Source organism: Mastomys coucha, unplaced genomic scaffold, assembly GCF_008632895.1.
Source record: "Mastomys coucha isolate ucsf_1 unplaced genomic scaffold, UCSF_Mcou_1 pScaffold23, whole genome shotgun sequence".
NCBI lineage: Eukaryota > Metazoa > Chordata > Mammalia > Rodentia > Muridae > Mastomys > Mastomys coucha.
The window spans coordinates 31,078,327-31,086,177 of record NW_022196906.1 but is presented as its reverse complement, the minus strand read 5'-3'; the positions used below and the strand labels follow the sequence as shown (position 1 = coordinate 31,086,177).

Sequence of the window (7,851 nt, the reverse complement as noted above, 5' to 3'; positions counted from 1 at the left end):
GGGGAGGGTCACTTTTCAGATCCAAACTGTTGCAGTCACATTTTGTTTTGTCTATCATTTTGTCAATGGACACTGGGTTGTTTCCACTTTTTGGCTATTATAGCTAAAGGAATCATACATGGGCCTGGATGTGACTCCAACCCCTCCTATGGCCACTGAAGATTGTCACTGGATTCTAGTCCTAAAGTTGGTCACTCCATTATTTGACCTTGGCTAAACCACATAACTTTTGTATGCATGGGTTTTGCCATTCATAGTAGAAATGAGTTGATCCCACTTGTGGCTATTCTACACTTGACATGAAGCCTATTGAGACCAGAGAATTTGGCATTGTAAGTTTTAATTTATTAGCATTTAACTGTAAAAAGTCTCACACGGTGGCCAGTGTCTACCTCCTAGTATTGAGGATGAGATCTGCGGAAATCCAGTAGACAGAAAGTACTCAACTAGCCAGTGTCTGGCACATAGTAAGCACTCAATAAATGCCTGCTATTATTAGGCATTCTGTGTCTTGCTTTCCAGCCCACCACACCTGATGGCCCTCGAACTAGCTGTCCTGAGTCACCTGGGGGAGGGAGGGAAGGTGTTACTGCGCTGGTGCATGTCAGTAATGAGCCTTGCACTGAATGTTTCTGGTCTGCTACTTTCCCTGGAGGGTCATGTGAGCCAGAGTGGTATGTGGCCTGCTTTGCAAGTGATTAACATGGTGTAAGCAATCTGCATAGAGAGAAAAAAAAAACCCTCCGCTGGTATTCCATTATTCTATTAGAGTTTCAGAGCTGGGATTAAGTGGACATGATTTCTTCCTATGGGCCATTAATTTTGTTTTATTGCTGGTCTGATGGCCATTACCCTTTTTTGCCAATGCATTCCCCCATTAGGTTTGTACAATTAACAAAATATGTGCTGTTAGGGCTTTGATAGGAAGAGTGGGATGGAAATAAAGGGAAGGGTGCCCCACAGAGGAGGTGGGGGGTGGGGGGTAAGAGAGGCAAGAACTACGGGTGGAGCCTCAGGAGCTGGGAGTAAGTCTCTTGAGCACTAGTCTCAGGCCATTGGCATTCCTGGAAAGCTGCAGAGAGCCCTTCCTGGCTCTTGCCTGAGAATGAAGGAAGCAGAAGGTGGAGCAGTAGGTACAGCATTGGCATTCCAAGCCGTCCTTCTTCAGCTTCTACTTGGTTTCAGCACAGAGGAGAACATACTGGCTACCCGACCTGCCCTACTTTGTCTCCTTAAGTTCAAAACTCCTCCACAAGCAGCAGGAGTTACTCCAGATACCTGGCTCTGTGACAAAAAGAATCCTTCAGTGGTACCTGCTTTCTCTCTAGGCAACACGCAGGAGGCCCTTTGCCCATCTTAGGGGTGACTGATCCCTAATGCCATTTAGTAGACGTTCAGGATTGGAGTGGCTAAGTAGTCTTTTTCTTTTTACCTGAAACCAACATTTTAAAAACTTGAGATTTCCCAAATGTTTCAGTGTTCTCAGAATTCAGAAAAATAATAGATACCAAGTCTTGGAATATTTTTAAAGAAGGGTGAATGTGATCTCATTTTATGTTCCAATAGGATCTCTAGGAGTAGGGAGGAGGTAGGCATATAGGCAAGATAAGGGTGAGTCTGGAGACATAAGACATGGTATGAGCAGAGGGGCTGCCCTGACTGATGGAGGTAGCAGGCTCTCGGTGTTGTCTTTGCACTTCAGAGGACATCTCTAGGGTCAGGGCAACGCACCCTGAAAGTCGGCCTTCAACAGGTTTGACTCTGCAAAGGTTAGGCTAGTCTGCGAGCCACATGACTCAGTATATGTGGGCCTGCTTTCTGGGCTCAGAGAGCAAATCATAGACTTCCACCCACTGTTCAGGGATTCAGAGCACCTCTTCTGTTTAGATTAGTGATTAGGGTTAGGCTACCAGTGCTAAATTCTATAGAGGGCTTCAGATTCATACCTATACTAAAACTACAAGCTCCAGATTAGATGTAGGGACTATGACCCCGGGACCAAATGCAGGCCCTTTGCAACCTGGTGCTCACCCTGCCTGTGACCCCAAAGCCAAGGATGGTGGAAGTAGGATCTGTATCTACCAGACTTAGAGGAAAGTTATCAATGTCCTCAATGCCAATGAGTAAAACCTTCAAGTCCTGTTTATTTAGTGCAAAGTAATGATATGTTTGATCACTCAGCTACTATGTCATATAGAACCTGCTGGCCAGGAGTTACAGTGCTTGGATAGCAATCTCGTAGGGCAAATATAAAGAACTGCAGAATATTATTCAGACAGGTGGAACAGTGTAGGGACTTTACAATAGTGGCACATGGATGTGCCATCTAAAGTCACTAAAGTAAATTAATAGGTATCCTTCACGAACGCTTTGTCCAACTCAGGGTTTCACTAAGTTGCTTCCCTTTTGGAAAGTTTGCTCATATGCTACAGGAGTTTTTCAGAGAAGGTGACCATCTAGGGAAACAGTTGACACCTGAGAAGGGTGTCTCACAGATCTGATCTCAAAGTCTGGCTTGGGCAAGAACAGGAAAGTTTTGGACAGTCAGATGGATACAGATGGCCCAGTCTTCACCCATTTGCCTGTCTTTTTCCCACTCAGTTACTCAGAGTCCCTTTTAGGTACTGAATAATATTGATAATCCTATTAAGTTATTAATATAGTCTAAGTCGTTCAGTAAATGTGGCGTATTATCTCGGTTGTTGTTTCTAGTGTCGTCGTCTTCTTAGAGAGGTGAAAATTGAGACTGAGAGAGACTATGATCAAAAAATTAACAGGACTCAGCTAGAAACCAACATATCTGAAGCCCAAATCTTTGCTCTTAGCCACAATTACAATATGAGACCCTTTAGGAAGAGATTTAGCACTTTCCCTGGAAACTAATCAGGACCATATCAGATGTTGGGGAACTTTGTTTTAAGGATTGCGTAGCCTAACTTCATCATTTTCTAATAAGCAAATTGAGTCATAAAAGTCATTAATGGTTCTCCTTCAAGATCAATCAGTAAGATAATTGCAAAGTCAGAGCATGAATCCACACATCTGGCTGATACCACTTGTTACAGCACTGTCTGTATTGGACCATGGTTGTTTACAACATCATTTCCATTCTTCTATCTTACCTGGGTGTGCCTCACAGCTGGCTGCACAGCTGTCTAAGGATGCGAAGTCAAGTTCTGGAAGTCCTTCTGGGGAAGCTTTCTTCTATTCCTTCTCATTTCTTTTCCAAACAAACCTGATCATCCAACCACTCCCTTTACTTACTATTTTGTATATTCCTTCATATCTATAAATGTGAATGGTCAGTTTCATTTATGATTCCATATCACGTTCAGAGTGAAGAAGATAGCCTGAAATCCTAATTCTTGTCATATTACTGCAGGCTCCATGCCTTTGATGTAGGGTTTCCCTGCTGAGATCACATAGTACTGGCTTTGGAAGGCTTCAACATATCAATCCCATGGATGCATGCGTGATGGGTCTTCCTTTATGCATAGTAAGAAACAAAAGATAAGGACAACATGGAGAAGTTGCATGTGCATAAGTGTGTGTGTGTGTGTGTGTGTGTATGAAAGAGAGAGAGAGAGAGAGAGAGAGAGAGAGAGAGAGAGAGAGAGAGAAATGGAAACATAGGAACAGAATGCCCTCATCCCTAACCCAGATATCTCCAATTGATAACTGCTTGTAAATAAAAATTTAATCTTCTCCAAGGGAGTCTCACTGGGGAAACAAACTACTCTTAAGGGTAGACTGCACGCCCAGCAGTAGATGGCCAACAGAAAATGAAGTCAATGCCATCTTTGAATGTTCCTTGTCTCATAATGTTATTTCAAGACTTTTCCTTTTTTTCTTTCCCTTATTTTTAAAATTTTATCTTATTTTTCTTTTATTTACATATATATATAAATGTTTTCTTCCTTCTTTTTACTCCATGGGTCTTCTGTGCATGTGCGTGTATCACACACACACACACACACACACACACACACACACACACACACACATGCATGTATGTGTGTGTTAGTTTTGTTTTATTTAATTATATTATATTTTATTATTATTCCTTAGAAGCCTGTTTATTTTCTTTTTCTTTTTTAATATATTAAATCCTCTGGAGTTACAGGCTGTTTTGCGAGGCCTGATAGAAGTACTGGGAACAGAACTCCTATCCTCTGGAAAAGCAGAAAGTGTTCTTCACCACTGAGCCACCTCTTCAGCTCCTTTTTTGTTTGTTTTCTAGTGAAAGACAGAGGAGGTAGACAAGAATAAGAGGGGAGGTGGGAAAGAATTGGGAGGAGTGGAGGGAGGAGAAACCATAATCAGTATATAGTATGTGATTTTTAATAGGAGCAGGATTTTCAATAGGAGCAGAGATGGGGGAGCGAGAAATAAATAGAGTTAAGAGGAAAGGAGGAAAGAAAGAAAGTTAGAGACAGAAAGAAACAAAGACACATGAAGAGAAATAGATATCTGAAGACAGAAACAGAGATGACAAATGGAAATGAGGGGGGAAAGAGAGTGACTTGAAATATTTGTGTCAATTCTTGGAGAATGTAACACAATGTGCTTTGATCATGTCCACCCCTCAACCTCTCACATCTCTCTACCTTCACCTCCCCACCACTTTTCTACTTTCCCCATGGAGTTCAGTTTGTATTACCCTACTTCTTTTGGGAGGGAGATCTGCCCTGGAGTGTGGTCATTCTTTCAGGGGTCACACCATTACACAAAGGTGACTCTTCTTCTCCTGGAATCTATCAAATGCCAACAGTTCCTCAGCTAGGAATGGAGTTTCATGTCTCTCTTCCCTTCTCCATGCTTGGATTTTGTCTGGCTGATGCTTGTCTCAGGTCTTGTGCACACTGTCACAATTCCTGTGAGTTCATATATGGAACTGCCCTGTTGTGAAAGGATATGATTTGGATGATATTTTAATCATTCAACTCAACAAATGACCCTTAGTTGTAAGACATTTGCTCTCCTTTTGTAGGTTGGATTGTTATGAGATGATGCTGAAAGATGGCATGATTAACATTTTAACAAGATAAGAATTGTCAGAACTTTTATGACAGCTCAGTGGTTAGGAACACTGGCTGTATGACCATGATGACCTGAGTTAAGATCCCATCACGTGCATAACTCCCAGGCTGTGATCATGCAGGAGCCTGTAACCCCCGTGCTGGGGACGAGGGGGTGGAGACAGGGGATGCTAAGGCTTGCTGACCACTAGCCTAGTCAAAAACACAAGCTCCAGGTTCAGTGGGAAACTCTGCTTCAAAGGAATAAGATTCAGAATGAGAGAAGAAGGTACCTGAAGTTCTCTCCTGGCTTCTGAATTTGTGCATACATGCATACATACACACACATGTGCTATACCCATACACATACCTGTGTACAGAAATTAGAGATGCCATTTTAAACATACTGTCTGTCTCACTCTGTCTCTGTCTGTTTCTGACTCTCTCCCTCTCCTCCCCCTCTCTCAAATGTGTGTGTGTGTGTGTGTGTGTGTGTGTGTGTGTGTGTGTGTGTGTTCTTTTTTTATTTTGCTAATGACTGAAGGCCAAATCTGGGACACCATTCCTTGGCACAGCTTTTCATCTAGTGCAGGAAGCTCCTTTAGGGCTATGAGTCACTGTTTGGAATGAAGCCTTATTCATTCTCAGTGTTTCTCATTATTAGAGAATCCCTTGTTATGCGAAGACTAGCTTCCTCTAGAATCTTTGATTAGTCTTGAGCCTGCCTTCTAGAATAATGTAGTCCCTCTTTTGTGTCCCTCTTTTGCATGTCTACTCTAAGGAAGAGGGGCCAGGCGGCTTTAGGCAATGGTGTCCCAACTCTGTCACCAGTGGGTACTACTAAGAGGGACAAAAGGCAGATACAGGTCCGGTTTCTTCTCCTTTGTCTTCTACCTTCCAGCCTCTTCCTACTGAGAAGATTGCAATAATACCTGGTACTCAGTGAAGGCTTGTTTTCTGTGGGGCACTATTCTAACACACCTTAGGTTGTATGGCACTTCACAATCCTCCCAACCACTCTGAGAACTTGGGATTTAATTAGTCCTATTTTAAAGATGAAAAACTAAGGCACAAAGAGGTTTGGGAACTTACCCACAGACAAGTTTGGATTGAACCGTGTATACCATGATACCAGAGCCTGCCCTTGTGACTGTTAGACTTTTCTCCTCTCTCTTTTACTCATTGATGTAAAGTTCTTAAAATCTGAGGGCATTCCAGCATTCAGAACTAACATGACCAGGTAAGTCCAGGAGGACACCATGGGTGCCTCAACTAAGACACTGTATGGCTATTAAGATCACATTTAACAAGTCTGGCAGCATCCAGAACTTATCCTGAGATTGCACTGAACTCAGATGACCCAAGGTTTTTCTGTTGTTGTTTTTCAAGCTAGTTCAATCCATTCTGGTTCTGCAATTGATTTTTTTAGTATAAGAGCTAGGTTTTGTGTATATATACTTGTCAAATCATTTTCTACAGTTATATTAAGAAAATGGATTTGCATGTGGACATAAAGTATAATTTGATAGTTTCAAGTAATGAGATTGTGGGTAAATTTCCCCGTGACTTTCAAAATTATTTAATTTGTGGTTGTCATGATGTTGGTGTGCAAGAAATAAAAGCTAGTGGTGATGGAGAAATGAACATTCTAGTTTAGAACACCATTTTTATCTTGTTCAATGCTTTACAGCAATCTGGATTCTGCTCTTCTAGCACAGCAGCTTCCCTTCTTGGCTTTGCACCGTGTGCAGATGAAAAGACAGTGATAGCCTCTAAGGTGTTGGTGTCTCGGGTGGACAGACCCAAAGGACAGGGAGAGAACACATTGCCTCATTAAATAGACTCTAGAGTAGTGGTTCTCAACTTCCCTAATCCCATGACCTTTTAATATAGAATAGTAAAATATAAATTATGAATAATAAAGTATTTTAAAAATTGAATAAAATATAAATTCAATAAAAATATAAGTGTAATAAAATAGTAAAATATAAAAATCCTTGTGTTGTGGTGACTCTGAAACATAAAATTATTTTTGTTTCCACTTCATAACTGGAATTTTGCCACTGTTATAAATAGTAATGTAAATATCTGTGTTTTCTGACGGTCTTAGGCGACTACTGTGAAAGGGTTGTTTGACCCCAAAGGAGTCCTGTCTCACTGGTTGGCAATCACTGCTGTGGAGACTCTGTGTTTGTAGTTCTTATAGTGCTCAGTGGAAGTAAGTAAGAAGAATGCGCATTAGAGCCTGCTGCCAACTAAGAGCTGGACTTTGGTTGTTCTTATTGGATTCTGGTCGGAGTGAACATTGCCCTTCGTTCAACATTTCAGCAGATACTTATGGGAATCTAACCAATTTGAGGTGCTCAGCTAAACTCTAGGGATATAAAGACCCGTCAAACATGCTTCCTTTCCCCAGTGACTTAAGGTCTAGTGGCACAGTCTTCTTCATGAGAGACCTGCGTAAGTTATGACCGTGAACATGCAGCCATTAGTAGAGAGCCACAGAAGAGACTTAGCCTAGAGAATCTCCTGGGTAAAGGGGACAATTTATTTCCATGTGCACACCTCACTGTGTTCATGCCTGAGTCTACTGAAATTCCACCTATTCCCAAGACACTTCTCTTATCTTAGTTAAAGGGCAAGTATAGAAGTGAGTGGGAGAGGGCTAACCAAAACTATCTTCAGTAACTCAGGAGTTCTCCTGTCAGACCTGATCTTTCTTGCCTGATACTCAGAGCCCTGGATGCTTCAGAGCACTGTGCATCCTTGGCACTGCTTCTTCCTTAAGAATCCCCCAGGCAGAGAAACCTTAACACTCTCCCAGGGCCTGCCA

The 7,851-nt window shown here is 41.9% G+C and overlaps 1 protein-coding gene across 6 annotated transcripts in view; it reads left to right on the top strand.

Moving 5' to 3' along the window:
- Pknox2 (PBX/knotted 1 homeobox 2) overlaps window positions 1–7,851 on the top strand; it is a 268,744-nt gene that overhangs the window by 61,611 nt on the left and 199,282 nt on the right. The window lies entirely within an intron of this gene.